At 38.9% G+C, this 27,283-nt stretch overlaps 1 long non-coding RNA gene across 2 annotated transcripts in view; it reads right to left on the reverse strand.

The window, feature by feature from the left end:
- Positions 1-276: 276 nt before the first annotated feature.
- The window catches only part of LOC133084099 (uncharacterized), a 58,789-nt gene continuing 31,782 nt past the window's right edge, over positions 277-27,283 (reverse strand). The window contains exon 3 of one of the 2 annotated variants that reach the window (XR_009699377.1): positions 277-555. This is a non-coding gene — a long non-coding RNA (uncharacterized LOC133084099). Of the gene's footprint in view, positions 556-26,598; positions 26,717-27,283 lie in introns of those variants that run through there. The other variant, XR_009699380.1, reaches the window with a different exon arrangement.

Genomic DNA, 27,283 nt, shown 5'->3' on the forward strand with positions numbered 1-27,283 from the left:
AAGAGTAGAGAAGGGAGAGAGAGATTAAAAGGTAAGAGGACATTTGAGGGGATAACGAATATGTGTGTCATCTTGATTGTGATGATGTTTTCACAGGTGTACACATATATCAAAATTCATCAGATTTCACAGTTTAAACATGCAGTTTATTGTATTGTAAAAAGAAATAGCAGGAGAGAAAACACAAAAGCAGACAAAAGGTTCTCCCTCATCTCCAATATTCTTGAATGCAAGGTTGGAATAAACAGATGCCATACACATACACACATGCACACACACACACACACACACACACAATCATTGCTGCTCTCACAAACACACTAATCACTAGTCACCAGCATGTTTCCCTTTCAATATCTCTGAGGTGTGTCCATTTCTATTCTTAGCCACTGGCCCAGTCTGAGCCCTCCATCCCATTGTTAGGTTACAACCTAGCCTTACCCTCCATCCAACATGCAGGTGGCTGCCAGAATAATCTTGACAAAGGACACCTCCAGCCACATGACTCCTATTATTCAGAGCCATCATAGAAAAGCTATAGACGTACACCCGTGCCTGAAAACAAAAGAGTATAAAATAAAATGTTAGCAGTGGTTATCCCTGGGAAGAAGGTGATTTTTATTCTTTTGTTCTTTTTCTATATTTTACAGTAGTTTTTTAAGTAAAAATATCCTTATTGGTTTTGCTTGTTACAAAAAGAATGAATACTCACTGTAAAATATTCAAATAACATGAACAATATGAGAGTATAGTAAAATTGGAAAATGAAATTTGTTTCCTCCTGATCATCAACACTGTGGTTGCCTCTCCAATATCCACTCCGCCCCTCCCATCCAGGAAGCAGCCACGCAGTTTGGGTGGGATTATCTCTACCCACAGCTCCAGGAGTAGCTTCTGGAATGGTCTAAACCAGCAGTTCCCAACCCTAACATCCAAACTCTGATATTGTAACAAACATTTCATAACACTGCTGTACCACCCTGACTTGTAAAATCAATAGATCATATATTATGATATATCTTCTATTACGACATAATGCCAAGACTATAATATAAAGCAGAAATAGTAGGAAAATAATTCACTACGAAATGGTATGTATTTCAATATGGAAATGCTTGGCACAACTATAATAGAAGATACAATGGGGCTTCCCTGGTGGCGCAGTGGTTGAGAATCCGCCTGCCAATGCAGGGGACACGGGTTCGAGCCCTGGTCTGGGAAGATCCCACATGCTGCGGAGCGACTAGGCCCGTGAGCCACAATTGCTGAGCCTGCGCGTCTGGAGCCTGTGCTCCACAACAAGAGAGGCCACGATAGTGAGAGGCCCGCGCACCGCGATGAAGAGTGGCCCCCACTTGCCGCAACTAGAGAAAGCCCTCGCACAGAAACGAAGACCCAACACAGCCATAAATAAATAAATAAATAAAATAAAATAAAAAAAAAGATACAATGAAGTTAGATGCTTGCACCTAATGGCAGAATCACCATTCATTCAACAGTTTTTGAGCACTATGTGTCAGGCACTGTCCTAAGTTTACTGGGCATACAGATAGAAATCGCTTTTCATGGAGCTTACATTCTAAAAGGGTAATGGGATACAGACAACAAATAATCAGCAAAATACAACAGAATACATAAGTAAATTATATATTACATCGGAAGGTGATAAGTATTATTGGGGTAAAAAGTAGAACAGGATAAGGAAAAACCAGCATTCAGAGCAGTAGGGAAGTAGGTAGTGAGTTGCAGTTTAAACTATTGGTCAAGGCAGGCCTCACCAGACGGTAACATTCAATTTGAAGGAGGTAAGGGAATGAATCATGCAGCTTATCTAGGGGGAAGTATCTGGGCAGAGTGAATAGCCATGCAAATGACCTAAGGCGGAAGCCTGCATGGTGAGTATATGGGCTGTAAGTGGCCAGTGAGGTGGTCTGGAGTGAGGAGTATGAGAAAAAACAGAACTAGGAGATGGGTCAGAGAGGAAACAGAGCCAGATCTCACAGGGTCTCAAAGGACATTGTAAGGCTTGTACTCTGAGTAAAAATGTGCAACATTAGAAGGTTTTGAGGCGAGGAGAGACATGATCTGACCCACATTTTAAAAGGAAAAATCTGGCTACTCTGTTGAGAATAGATTGGGAGACCAGCTTGGGAGGTTGTCATAAGAATCCAGGTGAGAAGTGAATGCAACAGCTACAAATGTAGACTAATATTCAGTACCATATTTCATCTAAGATGTCATTGACTGTAGGATTCATCCTGGTTTCAGAGATAAAATATGCAATGTGAATTGCATTATGCAGTGTGAATTGCAATATTCAGAAGCAGTGTCGGTTGTTGAAAACATGATTTTCTGAAGTAGTGAACAACTCTTGGTAAAGTTCCTAGTGAAACAAAGTACTATTTTCTCTCAATTTACCCATAATTCTCACATTTTTTAAAAAATTAATTTATTTATTTTTGGCTGCGTTGGGTCTTCCTTGCTGTGCCTGGGCTTTCTCCAGTTGCCGCGAGCGGGGGCTACTCTTTCGTTGCGGTGCGCCTACTTCTCATTGCGGTGGCTTCTCTTGTTGCAGAGCACGGGCTCTAGGTGCACTGCCTTCAGTAGTTGTGGCTGGCGGGCTGTAGAGGGCAGGCTCAGTAGTTGTGGTGCACGGGCTTAGTTGCTCCACGGCATGTGGGATCTTCCCGGACCAGGGCTCGAACCTGTGTTCCCTGCATTGGCAGGTGGATTCTCAACCACTGTGCCACCAGGGAAATCCAATTCTCACATCTTGAGGTTCAGTTTATATTAAGACCATGCAAAAATAGTTCATGTTTATATATAGAATGGAGTTAGGGTCTAGGTTCAGGTTATTATAAACAGGTTTTTAAAATCTACATTAATGTCAAATGGGACATTAAAAGTCATGCAAGATGTGGGGAAAAGCTGTAATGTATCGGGCTATCCGGTACATTATGAGAAATCTATCTCTGGCCCATACTCTAAAGGCTCGATCACTGTGACAACCAAAATTACTTACAAAGAGGTCCTTAGAATGTGATGCTAGCATAGTGCATGATTCAGGAACAGACACATGACCATACTACCATGGTCCAATCAGAGGGAAGCCCAGGGCTGCTGTCTGACAAAGTAGAGAGCTACCTGGTAGCACCGGCAGGGCCTGAACGAAGAAGCCACAGGCCTGAATGTGCCATCAACCCTTCCACCACCAGGGGGAGTCAGACTTGCGATGAGGCTTTTACTTTTTTTTTAAATGTAATTTTTTAAAATTGTGGTAAAATATACATAAAATGTAACATGTTAACCATTTTAAAGTCTACATTCACATTATTGTGCAACAAATCTCCAGAACTCTTTTCATCTCGCGAAAAAAAAACCAAAAACAAACTATACTCATTAAACCACAACTCCCCTTTCCCCTCCTCCCCCCAGTCCCTGCCAACCACCATTCTACTTTCTGTCTTCAAAAGAGTTTGACAGTTCTAGGTACCTTTTATAAGTGGAATCATACAGTATTTGTCCTTTTCTGTCTGGCTTATTTCACTTAGCGTAATGTCCTCAAGAAGCTTTTACCTTTGAAGGCAAAGCACATGACAGAGAAAAGCTGGCAGCTGAATGACACTGTTGAACTTCTGCATCAACCCTTCACCAAAGCCCACTTCACCTCTGAGCATTTTGGTTACTTGGTCAATATATTCCATTTATTATTTAAGCATATTTGTGTCTATATTTTCTACTATTTGCAAGTGAAAACACAGTAACTGATACCCTCCCTTTTTTTCCTCAAATAGAATTAACAGTTTGGTATATATTCTTTCAGACTCTCTAATATACAAATAAAGATGTGCATTTTATTTTTATATACGTGAAATCCTATAATACGGTTAAGCAACTCGATATTTTCGCTGACTTCTTTCAACATTAATAAATATAGATCTAGTTTAAATTCTTTTTTAGGTCCATTGTGTGAATGAACCATAGTTTATTTAACCAACTGGTAAACATTTAGGATCTTCCTAGTGTTTTGATACTATAAACATGTTGTAGTGAACATCCTTCTGCAGATTTATTTCCTTTGAATACATTTCTAGAAGAAATGCCTTCCCAATGGTCATACCAATTTCTATTCCTAATAATATTTCATGAGAGTTCCTGATTATCTATATTCTTTAAAATATGGACTATTGCCCATCATTTTCATCTTTCCTAATATATAAAAATAATATCTAACTTTTATTGCAATTAGGAGTTCTCTTTTGCAAATGAAGTTAAGAATTTTTTTAATGTTTACTGGCCATTTCAATTTCCTTTTTTGTGAATTGCTAGTTCAAATCCTTTGTACATTTGTCTACTAGGGTATTTATCGTTGGCCTAATGATTCATAGAAGCTCTTTACAGAATTAAGGATATTAAATCCTTGTCAATCAAATGCGCTGCATATATTTCCTCCAGTTTATTACTTGTATTTTAACTTTTTTTTTAATGGAAACTTTTCCAAATAGAAGTTTTATTTTTTAGCATTTTTCCTTATATAAATATGCAGTTGTCGCAGCATCATTTATTGAATAATCCATCTTTCCCCACTGCTTTGAAATGCCATCTTTATATTTTAAATCCCCACACTAAAACTCCATAGTTCACTTATCTGCTTTGGGGCTTTCTATTTTGTTCTATTGATTTTTTTTCTGCCCATGTGCCAGCTGCTTCTTATATTTCTTTTCTTTCTTTCAAAATTGTCTCAGCTTATCTTAAGATTATGTTTTCCAGATGAACTTTAGAAACAATTTGAGAAATTCCAAAGAATCTATTGTGATCCTGTTTGGAATTGCATTGTAATTATAGATTAATTTGTAGTCTCCAAAGTGCCTAGCACAGCTTTTTGCCCATAGTAGGACCTCATTAAATATGTGTAGAATAAATTAATAAGTACCTACCCATTAATTTCAGGATCTTTAGATAAGTCTGGGCAGGAAAGTATACAACATAGTCCTTACCGGTTGTGTGCTAGTAAATTTTTAACAACTGGTTCTTGGGAGTACTGATTTCTAGTGTTTGCTGATTTCCAAGGTATAAATATTCCCACCATGGTTGATTTCAATACCCACATGATGTTAACCAGAATGCAAAATTCGTAAAAATTTAGCAACCAGCCTTCTCAATCTTTTTTTTTTTTTGATGTGGACCATTTTTAAAGTTTTTATTGAATTTGTTACAATATTGCTTCTGTTTTATGTTTTATCTTTTTGGCTGTGAGGCATGTGAGATCTTAGCTCCCCCACCAGGGATTGAACCCGCACTGCCTGCATTGGAAGGTGAAGTCTTAACCACTGGATCGTGAGGGAAGTCCCAGCCTTCTCAATCTCACACAAGCCATTTCCAGCACACCACTGTTTTTACCTTCAAAGAGGTTTTTTGTATGTGTGTTTATTCTTTCTGTTGGATATTTACTTATTGAAAGATAAAATTGGAAAAATATTAAATGAAAATTTAAAAAATAATTCCCCCATAATTAACTACCCTAACATAACAGCTAACATAACTCTTCATTTTTTTGTGTTCTCTCCCAGTCTTTTCTTTATGCATACATACTTTAACTAATAGTTGTAATCATTCAATTTTTAAAAATTTTTTTAGTGTAGCAAATTTTAAACATATACAAAGTAGGCAGAATAAAACAGCGAACCCAGTCACCATAACCCAGCCCCCCAAAACATTAACCTGAAGCCAACCCTGTTCCATCTACTTCGCCAGCTATTTGCCCTCACCCACATTTTTTTGAACAAATCCCAGACATCATATCCTTACATTGGTAAATATTTCAGTAGTAACCATTCAATTTTTCATTCAATTTTTTTCACTCGTAGTCTAAGGAAGACAAAGGCATAAATAATTCAACTAAAAAAACATTTAAGTATTCTGATGTTGGCAGTAAGGATTGATTTGAGGTACAAGGGAGGAGTGTCTAAAAGCTACTGCATCTGAAGAACTTTATTAATGAATCTTTTCATTTTTTCCCCATCCTTCTCTTTGTGGTAAAGTACAATACAACCCAATTAAAATTCCACATGTTGTCATCTACACAACAAATCACATGTAACATGGGCCAAATTACAGTATCTCTACACATAAAAAATACACATCAAAACAGAGTTTATTTAATACAACTAAATCCCAAAGCAGTTATTAGTCATCTTCTCCAATATTAGCAATTTTTAAGGATTTCACTATAAACCCAGAGTAATTCACAGTGTAAACTTGGGGGGAGGGGGGTTGAGACTGTCTTTATTAGTTTTATAACCCTTTTAGACTACTAGTTACAATTTTGAGTCAAGACACTATCCCTTACCCTGGGTCTACCCTGCAGGGTAGATTTTATTGTACTCAAACCGCAGATGAGAAAACCAAGACTCAAGAGACTTCCTCAAGATCAAACACTGGTATGTGGTGAAGTCAGTATTTGAACCCTAGCACATCAGTTGGGATTATTTGGTTGCAAGCAAAAGAAATTGGCTAAGTTCAGCCCAAAAAGGGGGCATTAATTAGAGGGATATTGAATGAATGAATGGGAATTGAAAGAATGAATGGGAAGCTGAAGGAGACAGGCTGGAACCAGGGCAACAGGGATGACCCCATCCTCTAGTCTGGAAAGTGTGAATGTCAACCTTTTTTTCATCCTCTGTCATTTTGTACAAGATTCAAAGTTCATGAAAAGAGACCTCAATTGATTTTTAACTTCAGAAGAAGGGCAGGACATATAATTTACTATCTCATGAAGAAGCCCATGCTGTAGAAGAAGTAATTCTTCTAAAGGAATTCAGGGTGCACTTTTGAAGGGGTGAAATAGATGCTGCGTGGCAAAAAAAAAAAAAAAATTAATTCTGTGGTGACATCTTGAGTGTATTGTACAGATCTCCCTTCAAGGAAGGACTTGTTGCCCTTGTTTGTAGACCGCCTTTCAGGAATTGCCTTTGCCATAGAGAGCCACCTCATCCATGGTTACACTCTTCCAGGGACAGCTCACTTTACTGAAGTTGGGGTAGAAAGGCCTGGCCATTTCACCTTAGTGCTGGGACAACTCTTTAGGGCCATTTTTGCTCCAGAGCTCCCCAAAGGGCTGATTGAGGCTGTTGTAGAGCCTGCAGCACAGCCCTGCTTTTCCCTGTACCCACTGCTGCTTCCTTCCTTCCTCTCCCTTCCATGGGTATTGATTCCAAGAGAATTTTAAAAACTAAATATCCTGTATGCTAAACTCAGTCTCAGAGTTTGCTGTTGAAGAACCCAACCTGTGACATTTCTATTCACCAGTTCTGTCTGACTCCAAAAGTCCCACATTCTTACCCCACCAAATGTTTCATTATGACTTTTTTGAGATTGTTGTAAAACACATATAACATAAAATTTACCATTTTAATTGTACTGTTCAGTGGCATTAAATATATTTACATTGTTGTGCAACCTCATCATAGCTTTCTATGAACATTTAGAGTCATAAATCCACAGAATATTAGAACTGGAGAGATCTTTATATACTAAAGTATGCAAATTCATCTATCAAAACTTAGGAAACATAAAGAGAAAGAAACTGAGAAAGATTGATGGGAGATGAGAGAGAGAAATAAAACAGGTATTTATCGCATGCAAGCAAGAATTGTATATCTGCTGCTCTCACATGGACCCCAGTTCCCTCCGACTTCTCCTGGGCAGGCATCTTTCCATGCTGAGGGTGAGTGTGGATTTAAGATTCATATTTTGCTATAACATGGCACCAAACACAAACCAACTACTTCATCTGGTCTCAGTAAAAAAACAGTGATCTGCCCTCATACTAGACAAAAAAAGTATCTAGGTGGGACTTAATAAAAGATAGTGTGTCAGGGACAGCTTGAGGCCTTCCTAAGGGATTTTCAAGGGTAATTTTGACTATATCCAATTTTTACCTTATATGCTGACCTTATAACCTCACCCAGGTGAGATGCAACCCCCTTTACGTTAACCTGCATTGTGGTAGTAGAGCATTAACTCATACCAAAAATCATGATATTGCAAAACAAAAAAAATTTTTTCAAGGTGAATGGAAGTACAGGGTGAAAATAAACTGAAATAAGTTCTTATTACATTATTTATAGGTTATGGGTTCCCCTATTTGTAAGACTCTACAGCAGCTAGCAGTGCTGTCAGATAGAAATACAACGCTACCACCTAAGTCACCTAAGTAATTAAATTTTCGACTGAACCAAATTTTTTTCTTTTTTTTTTTTTTTTGGCCGCACTGTGCGGCTTAGTCCCCCGACCAGGGATCAAACCCATGCCCCCTGCAGTGGAAGCGCAGAGTCCTAACCACTGGACCATCAGGGAATTCCCAGCCACATTTTTTAAAAAGTAAAAGAACAGGTAAAATGAATGACATAATTCATTTAACCCAATACACATCCAAAATACTGTCATTTCAACATGTAATCAATATAACAACTATTAATGACATATTTCACTTTCTCATACTGTGTATTTTGCACTTACAATGCATCTCAACTTGAACTGACCACATTTCAAGTGTTCAGGGGTTACATGTGCCTAGTAATTTCCTTATTGGACAATGCAGGTCTCAAACATATTCTCTGATAACAGAGAAATCTCTTATTTTTCTGTTTAGTCTAATTGGGTAACACTTGAGGGAAAGATGCGGAAATATATGTGGCTCTGTATCAAAACTTTACCTGCATGCATCGTAGATTTAAAAGTGGGCAACATTCTGACTGTTGGCAGAGTGAAAACCCAAACCCAACTCTATAATGCACCCTTAACAGAGAGAAGCAACATCTCCCGGGGCAGAACATGAATCAATAGTTTCCAATTCCCCAACTAGCAGTGAATCATTAAAGTTTCACAAGGATAATTCACGGTGCATTCCAATCAATTCTGTAAATTATAGACAAGAAATCTATTCTTCAAGCCTCACTGCCTTCCATCCCGGAGGAGAAAACAGCAATAGCTAATAGAGAAGGCATGAAAAAATCACCCAAGTATTGAACTATGATTTAATTTAAAACAACAAACTCTACTCTTTACAACAACATAAATGAATGAAAGTAAAAGCTCAATTTTTACTGTCTTGAAACAAAATTGAAATATGGAACTGAAAATAGCTTTAAGAAAAATGAGATGGATTTTATAACCTTTTACTCCATTCTGCTAATTCTGTGCCTACAGAATACTAAACTAAAAAAAGGACTAATTTATTCATATACCCTTAGGCAGGCAACACACATACACACACACATACAATTTGGCATCTGATGCAGAAATCTTGAACTAAAATTTCAGCATAAAAACTCTTCCATAATTAGTGAAACCTGCAGGGTCTTGGCAGCAGCAAACTGTGAAGCTGACCTGTTAGAAACACCTTCAAATCCATGGCACACAGAACCCCACGGGAAACCCTGCTGCAGATAAACTCAAAGTCAAAAAATTACAAGTCACATAAATCACTAAGAGGAAGATTAAAAGAGGGAGAGGCAGAAACAGCAAACAAGAAAAAGTGTACCCCCAAAACTCAAGATAATCAAGCAATCTAAAGAGATTTTTAAATGTTTCTTTAAAAAAGTTTGTTTACAGAAGTTATTTTTTTTAAATGAAGTATAGTTGATTTACAATGTTGTGCCATCTTTAAACAATTTAAGGAATAGATACCTTATGTAAAAACAGGACACTATACAAAAATAACAATATGATAAAAGAACCAATTAGAAATTTCAGAGACAAAATATATAATGATTGGGACGCCCCTGGTGGTCCAGCAGTTAAGACTCCACGTTTCCACAGCAGGGGGCGCAGGTTTGATCCCTGGTCGGGGAACTAAGAACCTGCAGGCCACGTGGTAAGGCCAAAAAAAAAATTGAAAAAAATACATAATCATTGTGAAAAACACTTAAGGGACAGATTACACAGACTATTAGACATAGTTGAAAATAAATTAATAAATTGGAAGCTAGATATAAGAAATCATACAATATACAGTGGAGAAAAGACAGCCTCTTCAATAAGTGGTGCTGGGAAAATTGGACAGGTACATGTAAAAGTATGAAATTGGAACACTCCCTAACACCATACACAAAAATAAACTCAAAATGGATTAAAGACCTAAGTGTAAGGCCAGACACTATCAAACTCTTAGAGGAAAACATAGGCAGAACACTCTATGACATAAATCACAGCAAGATCCTTTTTGACCCAGCTCCTAGAGAAATGGAAATAAAAACACAGATAAACAAATGGGACCTAATGAAACTTAAAAGTTTTTGCAAAGCAAAGGAAACCATAAGCAAGACCAAAAGACAACCCTCAGAATGGGAGAAAATATTTGCAAATGAAGCAACTGACAAAGGATTAATCTCCAAATTTTACAAGCAGCTCATGCAGCTCAATAACAAAAAAACAAACAACCCAATCCAAAAATGGGCAGAAGACCTAAATAGACATTTCTCCAAAGAAGATATACAGATTGCCAACAGACACATGAAAGAATGCTCAACATCATTAATCATTAGAGAAATGCAAATCAAAACTACAATGAGGTATCACCTCACACCGGTCAGAATGGCCATCATCAAAAAATCTAGAAACAATAAATGCTGGAGAGGGTGTAGAGAAAAGGGAACACTCTTGCACTGTTGGTGGGAATGTAAATTGATACAGCCACTATGGAGAACAGTATGGAGGTTCCTTAAAAAACTAAAAATAGAACTACCATACGACCCAGCAATCCCACTACTGGGCATATACCCTGAGAAAACCATAATTCAAAAAGAGTCATGTACCAAAATGTTCATTGCAGCTCTATTTACAATAGCCAGGACATGGAAGCAACCTAAGTGTCCACTGACAGATGAATGGATAAAGAAGATGTGGCACATATCTACAATGGAACATTACTCAGCCATAAAAAGAAACGAAATTGAGTTATTTGTAGTAAGGTGGATGGACCTAGAGTCTGTCATACAGAGTGAAGTAAGTCAGAAAGAGAAAAACAAATACAGTATGCTAACACATATATATGGAATCTAAGGGAAAAAAAAAAAAGGTCATGAAGAACCTAGTGGCAAGACGGGAATAAAGACACAGACCTACTAGAGAATGGACTTGAGGATACGGGGAGGGGGAGGGGTAAGATGTGACAGGGTGAGAGAGTGTCATGGACATATATACACTACCAAATGTAAAATAGATAGCTAGTGGGAAGGAGCCGCATAGCACAGCGAGATAAGCTCAGTGCTTTGTGACCACCTAGAGGGGTGGGATAGGGAGGGTGGGAGGGAGGGAGATGCAAGAGGGAAGAGATATGGGAACATATGTATATGTATAACTGATTCACTTTGTTGTAAAGCAGAAACTAACGCACCATTGTAAAGCAATTATACGTCAATAAAGATGTTTAAAAAAAAAAAGTAATGAGAAAAAAAAAAGAAATCATACAAAATGTAGCACAAAGAGATTTTTTTTTAAAAAACTTAAAAGTAAATCAGAGACATGGAGGATAAAATGAGAAGATCTCACATAAATTCAATCGGAGTTACAAATAAATAAAATTGGAGGGGGGATAGTATTTGGAGAAAGGCGGGTGAAGTTTTCAGGATTTTTTTTTTTTTAACATCTTTATTGGAGTATAATTGCTTTACAGTGGCGTTAGTTTCTGCTTTATAACAAAGTGAATCAGGTATACATATACATATATCCCCATATCTCCTCCCTCTTGCGTCTCCCTCCCACCCTCCCTATCCCACCCCCCTAGGTGGTCACAAAGGACCGAGCTGATCACCCTGTACTGTGCGGCTGCTTCCCACTAGCTATCTATTTTACAATTGGTAGTATATATAAGTCCATGCCACTCTCTCACTTTGTCCCAGCTTACCCTTCCCCCTCCCCGTGTCCTCAAGTCCATTCTCTACGTCTGTGTCTTTATTCCTGTCCTGCCCCTAGGTTCTTCAGAACCATTTTTTTTAGATTCCATATATATGTGTTAGCATACAGTATTTGTTTTTCTCTTTCTGACTTACTACACTCAGTATGACACTCTCTAGGTCCATCCACCTCACCACAAATAACTGAATTTATTTCTTTTTATGGCTGAGTAATATTCCATTGTAGATATGTGCCACATCTTCTTTATCCATTCATCTGTCAGTGGACACTTAGATTGCTTCCATACCCTGGCTATTGCACATAGAGCTGCAATGAACATTATGGTACATGACTCTTTTTGCATTATGGTTTTCTCAGGGTACATGTCCAGCAGTGGGATTGCTGGGTCGTATGGTAGTTCTATTTTTAGTTTTTTAAGGAACCTCCATACTGTTCTCCATAGTGGCTGTATCAATTTACATTCCCACCAACAGTGCAAGAGGGTTCCCTTTTCTCCACACCCTCTCCAACATTTATTGTTTGTAGATTTTTTGATGATGGCCATTCTGACAGGTGTGAGGTGATACCTCATTGTAGTTTTGATTTGCATTCCTCTAATGATTAGTGATGTTGAGCATTTTTTCATGTGTTTGCTGGCAGTCTGTATATCTTCTTCGGAGAAATGTCTATTTAGGCCTTCTGCCGTTTTTGGATTGGGTTGTTTGTTTTTTTGATATTGAGCTGCATGAGCTGCTTGTAAATTTTGGAGATTAATCCTTTGTCAGTTGCTGCATTTGCAAATATTTTCTCCCATTCTGAGTGTTGTTTTTTCATTTTGTTTATGATTTCCTTTGCTGTGCAAAAGATTTAAGTTTCATTAGGTCCCATTCGTTTATTTTTGTTTTTATTTCCATTTCTCTAGGAGGTGGGTCAAAAAGGATCTTGCTGTGATTTATGTCATAGAGTGTTCTGCCTATGTTTTCCTCTAAGAGTTTGATAGTGTCTGGCCTTACATTTAGATCTTTAACCCATTTTGAGTTTATTTCTGTGTATGGTGTTAGGGAGTGTTCTAATTTCATCTGTTTACATGTAGCTGTCCAGTTTTCCCAGAACCACTTATTGAAGAGGCGGTCTTTTCTCCATTGTATATTCTTGTCTCCTTCATCAAAAATAAGATGACCATACTGCGTGGGTTTATCTCTGGGATTTCTATCCTGTTCCATTGAATTATATTTCTATTTTTGTCCCAGTACCATACCATCTTGATTACTGTAGCTTTGTAGTATAGTCGGAAGTCAGGGAGCCTGATTCCTCCAGCTTCATTTTTCTTTCTCAAGATTGCTTTGGTTATTTGGGATCTTTTCTGTTTCCATACAAATTGTGAAATTTTTTGTTCTAGTTCTGTGAAAAATGCTATTGGTAGTTTGATAGGGATTGCATTGAATCTGTAGGTTGCTTTGCATAGTATAGTTATTTTCACAATGTTGATTCTTCCAATCCAAGAACATGGTATATCTCTCCATCTGTTTGTATCATCTTTAATTTCTTTCATCAGTGTCTTATACTTTTCTGCGTACAGGTCTTTTGTCTCCTTAGGTAGGTTTATTCCTAGGTATTTTATTCTTTTTTTTGCAATGGTAAATGGGAGTGTTTCCTTGATTTCTCTTTCAGATTTTTCATGATTAGTGTATAGGAATACAAGAGATTTCTGTGCATTAATTTTGTATCCTGCTACTTTACCAAATTCATTGATTAACGCTAGTAGTTTTCTGGTAGAGTCTTTAGGATTCTCTATGTATAGTATCATGTCATCTGCAAACAGTGACAGCTTTACTTCTTCTTTTCCAATATGGATTCCTTTATTTCTTTTTCTTCTCTGATTGCTGCGGCTAAAACTTCCAAAACTATGTTGAATAATAGTGGAGAGAGTGGGCAACCTTGTCTTGTTCCTGATCTTAGTGAAAATGGTTTCACTTTTTCCCCATTGAGAACGAGGTTGGGTGTGGGTTTGTCATATATGGCCTTTATTATGTTGAGGTAAGTTCCCTCTATGCCTACTTTCTGGAGGGTTTTTATCATAAATGGGTGTTGAATTTTGTCAAAAGCTTTTTCTGCATCTATTGAGATGACCATATGGTTTTTATCCTTCAATTTGTTAATATGGTGTATCACATTGATTGATTTGCATATATTGAAGAATCCTTGCATTCCTGGGATAAACCCCACTTGATCATGGTGTATGATCTTTTTAATGTGCTGTTGGATTCTGTTTGCTAGCATTTTGTTGAGGATTTTTGCATCTATGTTCATCAGTGATATTGGCCTGTAGTTTTCTTTCTTTGTGACATCTTTGTCTGGTTTTGGTATCAGGGTGATGGTGGCTTAGTAGAGTTTGGGAGTGTTCCTCCCTCTGCTATATTTTGGAAGAGTTTGAGAAGGATAGGTGTTAGCTCTTCTCTAAATGTTTGATAGAATTCACCTGTGAAGCCATCTGGTCCTGGGCTTTTGTTTGTTGGAAGATTTTTAATCACAGTCTCAATTTCAGTGCTTCTGATTGGTCTGTTTATATTTTCTATTTCTTCCTGGTTCAGTCTTGGAAGGTTGTGCTTTTCTAAGAATTTGTCCATTTCATCATGGTTGTCCATTTTATTGGCATATAGTTGCTTGTAGTAATCTCTCATGATCCTTTGTATTTCTGCAGTGTCAGTTGTTACTTCTCCTTTTTCATTGCTAATTCTGTTGATCTGAGTCTTCTCCCTTTTTTTCTTGATGAGTCTGGCTAATGGTTTATCAATTTTGTTTATCTTCTCAAAGAATCAGCTTTTAGTTTTATTGATCTTTGCTACTGTTTCCTTCATTTCTTTTTCATTTATTTCTGATCTGATCTTTATGATTTCTTTCCTTCTGCTAACTTTGGGGTTCTTTTGTTCTTCTTTCTCTAATTGCTTCAGGTGTAAGGTTAGGTTGTTTATTTGAGATGTTTCTTGTTTCTTGAGGTAGGATTGTATTGCTATAAACTTCCCTCTTAGAACTGCTTTTGCTGCATCCCATAGGTATTGGGTCATCGTGTTTTCACTGTCATTTGTTTCTAGGTATTTTTTAATTTCCTCTTTGATTTCTTCAGTGATCTCTTGGTTATTAAGTAGTATATTGTTTAGCCTCCATGTGTTTGTATTTTTTACAGATTTTTTCCTGTAATTGATATCCAGTCTCATAGCGTTGTGGTCAGAAAAGATACTTGATACAATTTCAATTTTCTTAAATTTACCAAGGCTTGATTTTTGACCCAAGATATGATCTATCCTGGAGAATGTTCCATGAGCACTTGAGAAGAAAGTGTATTCTGTTGTTTTTGGATGGAATGTCCTATAAATATCAATTAAGTCCATCTTGTTTAATGTATCATTTAAAGCTTGTGTTTTCTTATTTATTTTCATTTTGGATGATCTGTCCATTGGTAAAAGTAGGGTGTTAAAGTTTCCTACTGTGATTGTGTTACTGTCGATTTCCCCTTTTATGGCTGTTAGCATTTGCCTTATGTATTGAGGTGCTCCTATGTTGGGTGCATAAATATTTACAATTGTTATATCTTCTTCTCGGATTGATCCCTTGATCATTATGTAGTGTCCTTCTTTGTCTCTTGTAATAGTCTTTGTTTTAAAGTCTATTTTGTCTGATATGAGAATTGCTACTCCAGCTTTCTTTTGATTTCCATTTGCATGGAATATCTTTTTCCATCCCCTCACTTTCAGTCTGTATGTGTCCCTAGGTCTGAAGTGGGTCTCTTGTAGACAGCATATATATGGGTCTTGTTTTTGTATCCATTCAGCCAGTCTATGTCTTTTGGTTGGAGCATTTAATCCATTTACATTTAAAGTAATTATCGATATGTATGTTCCTATTACCATTTTCTTAGTTGTTTTGGGTTTGCTATTGTAGGTCTTTTCCTTCTCTTGTGTTTCCTGCCTAGAGAAGTTCCTTTAGCATTTGTTTTAAAGATGGTTTGGTGGTGCTGAATTCTCTTAGCTTTTGCTTGTCTGTAAAGGTTTTAAATTCTCCGTCGAATCTGAATGAGATCCTTGCTGGGTAGAGTAACCTTGGTTGTACGTTTTTCCATTTCATCACTTTAAATATGTCCTGCCACTCCCTTCTGGCTTGCAGAGTTTCTGCTGAAAGATCAGCTGTTAACCTTATGGGGATTCCCTTGTATGTTATTTGTTGTTTTTCCCTTGCTGCTTTTAATATTTTTTCTTTGTATCTAATTTTTTTTTAATTAATTAATTTATTTATTTATTTTTGGCTATGTTGGGTCTTCGTTTCTGTGCGAGGGCTTTCTCTAGTTACGGCAAGCAGGGGCCACTCTTCATCGCGGTGTGCAGGCCTCTCACTATCGTGGCCTCTCTTGTTGCAGAGCACAGGCTCCAGATGCGCAGGCTCAGTAGTTGTGGCTCACAGGCCTAGTTGCTCCGCGGCATGTGGGATCTTCCCAGACCAGGGCTCAAACCTGTGTCCCCTGCATTAGCAGGCAGATTCTCAACCACTGCGCCACCAGGGAAGCCCCTGTATCTAATTTTTGATAGTTTGATTAATATGTGTCTTGGCGTGTTTCTCCTTGGATTTATCCTGCATGGGACTCTCTGCACTTCCTGGACTTGATTATTTCCTTTCCCATATTAGGGAAGTTTTCAACTATAATCTCTTCAAACATTTTCTCAGTCCCTTTCTTTTTCTCTTCTTCTTCTGGGACCCCTATAATTTGAATGTTGGTGCGTTTAATGTTGTTGCAGAGGTCTCTGAGACTGTCCTCAATTCTTTTCATTCTTTTTTCTTTATTCTGCTCTGCAGTAGTTATTTCCACTATTCTATCTTCCAGGTCACTTATCCATTCTTCTGCCTCAGTTGTTCTGCTATTGATCCCTTCTAGAGAATTTTTAATTTCATTTATTGTGTTGTTCATCATTGTTTATTTGCTCTTTAGTTCTTCTAGGTCCTTGTTAAACGTTTCTTGTGTTTTCTCCATTCTATTTCCAAGATTTTGGATCATCTTTACTATCATTACTCTGAATTCTTTTTCAGGTAGACTGCCTATTTCCTCTTCATTTGTTTGGTCTGGTGGGTTTTTACCTTTTTCCTTCATCTGCTGTGTGTTTCTCTGTCTTCTCAGTTTGCTTAACTTACTGTTTGGGGTTTCCTTTTCGCCGGCTGCAGGTTCATAGCTCCCGTTGTTTTTGGTGTCTGCCCCCAGTGGCTAAGGTTTATTCAGGGGTTGTGTAGTGTTCCTGGTGTAGGGGACTAGTGCCTGTGTTCTGGTGGATGAGGCTGGATCATGTCTTTCTGGTGGGCAGGACCGCATCTGGTGGTGTGTTTTGGGGTGTCTGTGACCTTATTATGATTTTAGGCAGCCTCTCTGCTAATGGGTGGGGTTGTGTTCCTGTCTTGCTAGTTGTTTGGCCTAGGGTGTCCAGCACTGTAGCTTGCTGGTCATTGAGTGGAGCTGGGTCTTAGTGTTGAGATGGAGATCTCTGGGAGAGCTTTCACCGTTTGATATTACGTGGAGCCAGGAGGTCGCTGGTGGACCAATGTCCTGAACTTGGCTCTCCCACCTCAAAGGCACAGGCCTGACACCCGGCCGGAGCACCAAGACCCTGTCAACCACATGGCTCAGAAGAAAAGGGAGAAAAAAAGGAAGAAAGAGAAATAAAATAAAATAAAGTTTTTAAAATAAAAATTAATTATTAAAAAATTCTTTAATTTAAGTAATTAAAAAAGAAAAAAAGAAAGATAGAAAGAAGAGAGCAACCAAACCAAAAAACAAATCCACCAATGATAACAAGCACTAAAAACTATACTAAAAAAAAAAAAAAAAAAAATGGACAGATAGAACCCTAGGGCAAATGGTAAAAGCAAAGAAAGCAAAGCTATACAGACAAAATCACACACAGAAGCATACACATACACACTCACAAAAAGAGAAAAAGGAAAAAATATATATATATTGTTGCTCCTAAAGTCCACCTCCTCAATTTGGGATGATTCGTTGTCTATTCAGGTATTCCACAGATGCAGGGTACATCAAGTTGATTGTGGAGATTTAATCCGCTGCTCCTGAGGCTGCATGGAGAAATTTCCCTTTCTCTTCTTTGTTCGCACAGCTCCTGGGGTTCAGCTTTGGATTTGGCCCCGCCTCTGCATGTAGGTCACCTGAGGGCGTCCGTTCCCCGCCCAGACAGGACGGGGTTAAAAGAGCAGCTGATTAGGGGGCTCTGGCTCACTCAGGCCGGGGGGAGGGAGGGGTACGTTGTGCGGGGCGAGCCTGCGGCGGCAGAGGCCAACATGACGTTGCAACAGCCTGAGGCACGCTGTGTGTTCTCCCGGGGAAGTTGTCCCTGGATCACGGGACCCTGGCAGTGGCGGGCTGCACAGGCTCCCAGGAGGGGGGGTGTGGATAGTGACCTGTGCTTGCACACTGGTTTCTTGGTGGCGGCAGCAGCAGCCTTAGCATTTCATGCCCATCTCTGGTGTCCGCGCTGGTAGCCACGGCTCGCACCCGTCTCTGGAGCTCGTTTAGGCAGTGTTCTAAATCCCCTCTCCTTGCGCACCCCGAAACAATAGTCTCTTGCTTCTTCCGCAGCTCCAGACTTTTTCCCGGACTGCCTCCCAGCTAGCTGTGGCACACTAGCCCCTTCAGGCTGTGTTCACGCAGCCAACCCCAGTCCTCTCCCTGGGATCTGATCTCCGAAGCTCGAGCCTCAGCTCCCATCCTCACCCGCCCCGGCAGGTGAGCAGACAAGCCTCTCGGGCTGGTGCGTGCTGGTCGGCACCGATCCTCTGTGTGGGAATCTCTCTGCTTTGCCCTCCACACCCCTGTTGCTGCGCTCTCCTCCTTGGCTCCAAAGCTCCCCCACTGCCACGCCCCCCGTCTCTGCCAGTGAAGGGGCTTCCTAGTGTGTGGAAACTTTTCCTCCTTCACAGCTCCCTCCCAGAGGTGCAGGTCCCGTCCCTATTCTTTTGTCTCCGTTTTTCCTTTTTTCTTTTGCCCTACCCAGGTACATGAGGAATTTCTTGCATTTTGGGAAGTCTGAGGTCTTCTGCCAGCGTTCAGTAGGTGTTCTGTAGGAGTTGTTCCACATGTAGATGTATTTCTTATGTATTTGTGGGGAGGAAGGAGATCACCATGTCTTACTCTTCCACCATCTTGAAAGTCTCCCTAAGGATTTTTTTTTAATTGAAGAAGCCCACTAGCCAAGCAGGAAAAATAACACACCCTTACCTAGACACATTGCAGTGAAACTATGGAACATCAAAGTCAAAGAGAAAAATCTTAAAACTACCACAGAGATGATAAAGCTTATCTTCAAAGTCATGACTATTAGACTTACAGCAGACTTCTCATGAGCAAAAATAGGTGTCCAAATATTGGAATATCATTTCCAAAGTGCTGAGGGACAATATCAGACTTCTATATCCTCACTCAAGACATTTCCAGACATACAAATACTGGGAGTTTACTTTTTTATAGGTTCTTGCCGAGAAAGCTATTAAAGGATACACTCAGGAAGAAAGAAACTGAACTATGAGGGAAGAAATGGGTGCCAGAAGCAATTGTGAGCAAAGAAACTGGTAAACATATTGGTAAACCTGCAAAGAGCTTAAAGAAAATAAAAATAACTAGCTGATCACATAGGATGAATTAAAATGAAAAGAAGCAAATATTCTGACAGATGCACACAGTTATAAAAATCACCCCATGGTGCAAAAAGTTACAAAGACATAAACAAATAAGAAGATATAATTTTCATTAATTCCTCATTTTAACAAAATTATTTCCTACCAAATTGGTTTTTAGCATGTCTTTAGTCAAACCACTAGGTATTTCCTATCTCCATCCCTATCTCCAAAGATCTTTAGTTATAAAGGAACAAAAGAAATCAACAGTCTCATTTCAAAAGCCTAAATTTTAAACATCATGCTAGGTATTGCATAAAGCACATTATCTAGCTACAATCCCAACATTTTAGGAAAGGGAAGAAGAATTCCTTTCCACTCTCATGCCAGATTTGGCTCTTATCTTAATTCCATCTAACACACAGCACAAATATCAGACCAGATATCCTGACTAAAAATCTTAATAATAGCATCTAGTTTTGAAAGTTTTTATTAGCGATATTCTAAGGGCTCTCAAGATAGGAATGATTTTCTGGGACCATTTTCTCCTATGAAATGTGGCATTCTCTATTTTCCAAGGACAGTAGAGATTTTTCTAACCAAAATTCATGAAGATATGATTTCAAAACCATCTGTACTTCCCAACTTGACATAGAAATAAAAATATTTTAACTGATGATTTTAGCTATGTTTACCTTTGGGATTACTAACTCAAAGGTCTGCATTTTTTGTTCATTGCAGCTCTATTTACAATAGCCAGGACATGGAAGCAACCTAAGTGTCCATCAACAGAAGAATGGATAAAGAAGATGTGGCACATATATACAATGGAATATTACTCAGCCATAAAAAGGAATGAAACTGAGTTATTTGTAGTGAGGTGGATGGACCTAGAGTCTGTCATACAGAGTGAAGTAAGTCAGAAAGAGAAAAACAAATACCATATCTAACACATATATATGGAATCTAAAAAAAAAAGAAAAAAAAGAAAGAAAATGGTCAGAAGAACCTCGGGGCAAGACGGGAATAAAGATGCAGACCTACTAGAGAATGGACTTGAGGATACGGGGAGGGGGAAGGGTAAGCTGGGACAAAGTGAGAGAGTGGCATGGACATATATACACTACCAAACGTAAAATAGATAGCTAGTGGGAAGCAGCCACATAGCACAGGGAGATCAGCTCGGTGCTTTGTGACCACCTAGAGGGGCAGGATAGGGAGGGTGGGAGGGAGGGAGATGCAAGAGGGAAGAGATATGGGGACATATGTATATGTATAACTGATTCACTTTGTTATAAAGCAGAAACTGACACACCACTGTAAAGCGATTATACTCTAATAAAGATGTTTAAAAAAAAAAAAAAGGTCTGCATTTTAAAAAGAGGGATATGTTTGTGCAAACATCAGTCAGCTTCTGTGTATCTGTCTCTGTGTGCAAAACTCTAGGAATTGTGTTTGACTTTTTAAAAAATACATATCTATCTCTATGCCCTTCTTTCTTTGTACAGCTCCGTGTCGCTATCTTAAAACAAACCAACCCAGGCTTTCTCTCTTGGTTCTTCTGTCTGCCTTTCCCTTTTTTGCTCTATTTCTGTCTCTTTCTTCTCTCATTTTCTTTCCTTATCTTATTTTCCCTCTGTTTCTTTCCCTTAGCTTTCTAATATTGAAAAACATTTTAAAATAATTTGAGAAGTAATATAGAGGATAGAGCACAGGCTTCAGATCAGATAGACAGGGATTCAAATCCTAGTTCCTCATTTCCAAGGACTGTGGATCTTAAGCAAATTATTATCCCCTCTAAACTTTACTTTCCTTAACTGTGAAGTGGGGAAATGATGTCTACCCCAGAGTTGTTGTCAGGATTACTGGAGATAAAGTATGTGAAAGAGCCAACATAGAGTAAATATCCAAGAAATACTGGTTCACCTTCTCACTCAAATCGAGTTTTATGATCTTTGTTCTTAATTCTGAAAGCAAATAAATGAAATGTTTTAAATTTCTCTCCAAAAATTGCTTTATGCTTAGCAGACCTGGTCTTACCTACTTCCATTAATAATTAGTGGGTGATTTGATGGGAAACCATTGCCCACCCAGCAGTGTTTCTCAAATTGTATTCCACAGAACACTAGTATCCTATTAGACATTAATAGAGGTCAAATCAGTTTGCATATGATATCTTCATCTTGTAGATTCATTGTTCACACTAGCCTATTAAAAGCAACTCTCCAAGCAGTTTCCATGAACAACTGTAACTCAATGTTTTCCATCATTAGTTGACCATATTCATTTTTTTGTGTAACACCTAAGTAACATCCTGCACAACATCCAATCAACCCCTTTTAGAAAATGCTAATTTAGAGAGACGGATGGACTTTTTACACACTTCAAGCAATTTTTCACAAATATAACTTCTTTCAACAGAGAGATAAGAGCTAAATAGCATCCAATTAAAATTATATTCTTTGGCAAGGACCTAAATAATTTTAATTTGGTGTTCTGGATTGTCTTGGTTTTGATTGTTTTATTCTTTTTTTTTTAATGTGGCTATCAAGGGACATTAGCTGAGTGCATCCACAGAGTACGAATCACAAAGACAAATCACACATGCTTTCTTTAAACCTCAGTTTTCTTGTCACTAATGTGGGAGATTAGAGGCTTTTCTACAGGCTTGCTGTGAGGACCCAATGAGATTACTCACGTGAAAGTGCAGTCTATACCAGCACAGCTTGGATTGGTTAAAAAATAATGCTTTTGGGATACTGTCGACTGTCAGGGTGGGAGGAGGGAGGGACATTTAATGGTTCTAAACAGAAATAATCATCGCTGCCCAATTGGGCAGGAGGAGCTATTTGAGCTCAGATGCAACCAGCGTGCGATTTCTCTTTCCAAGGGAATTTTAAGAGTATACAAACCCCGCAGATTAGATGACCCAGGCCTGGAGATATAGGCAAGTTGGAGGAAGGAAAGAACACACACCATCACCTACCTCACAGGGTTGGTATGTGGGCACAGTAAACACACAATAAATGTTAGCTATTTTTAGAGAGCAGTAAATACCGTACTGTTTGAGAAATGTGCATCTAGGTGTATAATGAAAGGCACAAATGTCCATTTACAGAATTAAAAGCAAGCAAAATTACCCGCAAAATTACCAGAAAGGGCTTCCCTGGTGGCACAGTGGTTAACAATCCACCTGCCAGTGCAGGGGACATGGGTTCAAGGCCTGGTCTGGGAAGATCCCACATGCCGCGGAGCAACTAAGCCCACGTGCCACAACTACTGAAGCCCGCGCTCCTAGAGCCAGTGGTCTGCAACAAGAGAAGCCACCGCAATGAGAAGCCCAAGCACCGCAACAAAGAGTAACCCCCACTCGCCACAACTAGAGAAAGCCAGTGCGCAGCAACGAAGACCCAACGTAGCCAAAAATAAATAAATAAATAAAATAAATTAAAAAGAAAAAAATTACCAGAAAGACAATAATCTACTGAAAAGTAGAAAAATAAAGATATGCCAAAGAAGCATAAAAACAGAAAACAAAATAAGATTACAGAACTAAAACTATACATAATAATTACAATAATAAACGTGAATGAGATTAACTTATCGAAAGAAAAATACTCAAATCGATCAAACAAACGGAATCAGTCTACAAAAGCCACATTTAAAACCAGAAATGGATAAAACCCAATGTTGGTGACAGTGGGGCAAAGATGTTTTAAATTCAGTGTCTGTGGGAAAATAAATTGGTATAACATTTCTGGTAGGAAGTTAGCCTAACTGTATCAAAATGTAAAATGTACACGCCATTGTATTAAGCTAGTCCACTTCTAGAAATTAGCCTGAGGAGAAAATTGAACAAAAGCGAAAAGCTGAACACAAGATGATTATCACTGTGTAATATATGGTATCAGAAAATGCAAACAACCTAACTGCCCAACAATAGGAGACTGGGTGAGTAAATCATGGTTTATAAATATCCTGAATGGTTGGCGAGCGTTAACAATCACGGTGTTAGTCTATAGTTATTGATTTGGAAATCTACCCATTGCACAGTCTGACTGAAAATAGCAATAACAAAATAACATGTAAATTATGATCCCATGTATGTGAAACTGTATATACACTTCTTTGTGTATATACAGTATAGAGATGTGTAAAGGATACTCACCAAAATTGCTATGGCTATTGCTCTGGGTGGTGAGATTTAGGGGGTGATTTTTATTTCCTGCTTTGTACTTTGTCTTGGGTAAAAACACTGGTCATGAAAACCCCATCTTTTTGTATGTGTCTACAAACCTATAGGCCTTAATAGCTGCTAAATCAGCTTCACAAGATTCCAGATGCCTATATTCTTCATTCCTATCATTTTCCTAATGATAAGCTTTAGAAAGAGGAACACAACAGGTGGCTATTAGGAAAGCCAGGCACAGAAGGGCTTCTTACCTGGAGAGACCAACAGGGGCTAGTCATGCAGACCCAGCCACCATGTCACCTCTAAGGCAGTATTGAAAGCAACTCTTAAGACCAAAGTTCAAGAGTCACTAAATGCACTCCCTTCTCTTTTTGTTTATTTGTTTGTGTGCTTGTTTATAAACATTTCTTAGCTTCTCTGGTGTCTATAATAGAGCAAGTAAGGGATTTTCCCCAAGTTAGAAGTCTACAGTGGCTAATTTCTGGGACTTCCTGAGGCTACTCTGTGCACTGAGCAGCTGAACAGGGATTCTTGCAGCTCTGGCTGCAGCAGTGAGACAGGGCAAGCCTAGGAGGAGCCTCCTAATGCTTTTATTCATTGTTTGACTGCTTTTTAAAAAGGAGCATCAGTTACTTTTTAAAAGCAACCAAACAAAGGACAGAGTGGTCAGTGGTGTCAGAGTACGATAAGGACTCAGACGGGTTCACTGGATGTAGCAACAGGGAGGTTAGTGGGTGACCTGGCCAAGAACAGTGTCTGTGTGGTCGTGGGGAGGGGTGGCTTTGAGAGAGAGGAGGGAGTGAGGAAGTGGAGAGAGTGAACTTGTACAACTATTTCTGGAAGTCTGGCCACGAACAAGAAGGCAGGAGAGAGAGCAATGAGTGACTGAAGGAAGGAATGGGGAGGAGTTAGGAAGAGGTGTTTAATTTTTTGTTTTGTTTTTGTTTGTTTTTAAGATTGAAAAGGAGCCTATTGATAAGAAGTGGATGATTCAGCAGAGAAAGGGGCCTTAAACAGCATGAGGAATGTTGTAACTGTGGGGAAGGAGGAAAAGCCACAGAGAGGTCAAATGGAGAGCTGCCTCTCCAACGATAACAGAGAGTGAAATGAAGATGGCCCTTCAGGGCCAGCGCCACTATTTTGAAGAGGAAGGTCTTGCTTTTACCAGTTAGTTCTGAGCTGGGAGCACTCACCCTGTTTGACCCTAAAATGGAAAAGCTAGGATGTAACTGTTCATTATCTTGACTGTGGTGGTTTCACAGGCATGTACACATGTTAAAACTGATCGAAGTGTGCAGTTTAAGTAGTGCAATTTATGGTATATCAATTTTCCCTCAATCAACCTGCAGAGAAATTTTTTTGTAGTTTTAAAGTGGCATGCCTCGGTCAACAGGGGGCGTGGTTGTGCACAAGATGGGAAATGGTTTTCTGAGTTTTAGTTCTATGGTTCTGTTCTTCCTGATCTTTTCTTAGATGACAGAGCTCCTATTTATAGGCATTAAAAGAAAACAATTAAATAATTACAGGCATGAAGATATAGGCAAATGTTTGTGCAAAGGTTAGATTAAAACCTGGAGTTGCTGAAGTACTCCGAGTGCCTGAGTAGCAGGTATTTACAGACTCAGCCAGAGAAAGGATGAGATAGCAGGACAAAACATTTCTTCTCAGTCATGTGGAAGCCGTGTATGGGATTCTCAGGTGGCAGAGATTACAGTTGTTGCCTTCCAGAGAACAGAATTTTGTTACCTGTTTTTGTGAATAGGTCAACATCAGCACAAATATCACACTATTGGCTGACTGGAGAGGTGATGGGAACAGAACTCAGAATAAAAGTGGAAGACTCCAGTGAAAACACTGAAAAAGTAAAAGGAGCTGTGAATGTGAGATCTTAATGCAACTGCAACAATTTGGCAACACAGGTGTTAATCCACACCCTGGTTTGTGAAAAGGGTACACATCCCCTGGGCCTCCTCTGCCACTCCCAGATAACTTGTGGCCAGTTTTGTTGATTGAGTACACTGGTAAATGACTCTTTCCTCCCACCCAAGGCCCCATCCATCTTACCTATCACAACACCATAAAGTGGACATTATTAGCCCCACCTCACAGCTGTGTAAAAAGAGGTACAGAGAGGATAAATAACAAGGTGGTACTGTATAGCACAGGGAACTATATTCAATATCTTGTGATAAACCATAGTGGAAAAGAATACAAAAAAGATGTATATATACACAGCAGAAATTAACACAACATTGTAAATCAACTATACCTTAATTGAAAAAAATAAAAAATAAAAGAGGTACAGAGAGGTTAAGTGTCTTTCCTTGGGTTACAAAGCCAAAGACATAGGAGAGCTGGGTTTTGAACCCAGGACTCAAACACCAATGTCTGGCCTCCTACTTTTTCTCTGCTATCTTTTAAAACACCAGTATCTCTAGGTCAATAGTCATTAGTCATATGTGACTATTTAAATTAAGTAAAATTAAACTCAATAAAAACTACAATTCCTCACTAGCCACACATCAAGTGCTCGATAGCCATGTGTCGTTGCCATATTGGACAGCACAGATGTAGAAGGTTTCCATTATCACAGAAAGTTCTAATGGACGGTGCTGCTAGCACATTACTGTCATGCATCAGGAAGATACAGTTAGACACATGAAATGCTTACCTTTACCTGATTCCGCCCCTCTTTTATCTTTATTGTCTAATTCTGAATAGTCTCTCTAGGACCCCTTCAGTCTTCTGCCTAAGCACACAGAGGGTATACCTGGGGCTGGCCTGCTGGCTCTGAAAGGCACTCAGCACACAGGGCAGACACCAGGATTGTGATGACAAAGAAGGATGCCCGACACTTTGTCCAAGCACAGGAGACAGCAGCTCTGAAGCAATCTGCAGTGACAGCACCAGGGTGGGAAGTGAACAGCCTGTTTCTGCAAATCTTCTGTATTTTTGCCAGATCTGTCAGAAGTAGACAGAAGCAGAAAGGATAAAGGGAGCAAGTCAGAAGTGAAGTGAGGGGAAAGACAGTAGTGGGGCTGAAGATACCAAAAACTTGGTAATCAAATGGTCTTCTTCTAGTTCTTCCAGGCGCAGAAGTTGATCCTCCAAAACCATGAAGGAGAGAGACTTCATGTGCCATTCCTATAGTGGGAGGAATTTAATATTCACTCACTCTCTTAAAACACCCACCAAACATGAATTTATACAATTATACAATCCTGGATCAGCTTAATGTGTTAAAACTATATCCTCCTGATGATTAAGACTCTAGAATAAGTCTTGAAATAAGGTGTTACTTTAAAAAAAAAAAAGAAAAAAAAAGGAACAGATAAAGGCCATGAGTGACCTTTCTCCATACCTGTTCCTATCAACCCCTACTCTTTTGTCCTCAGGCTGTACTAGATATTCAGAAGCCCCCACTTTGGTACTCACCCTTCCCCAGCAGTTCTATATACCCATGGGAGAGTTATTTGAGGACCAGTAAAGCTTTTGGCACTCTTTCTGACATCATACCATCTAAGCTAT

Source organism: Eubalaena glacialis, chromosome 2 (genome assembly GCF_028564815.1).
Source record: "Eubalaena glacialis isolate mEubGla1 chromosome 2, mEubGla1.1.hap2.+ XY, whole genome shotgun sequence".
Classification (NCBI taxonomy): domain Eukaryota; kingdom Metazoa; phylum Chordata; class Mammalia; order Artiodactyla; family Balaenidae; genus Eubalaena; species Eubalaena glacialis.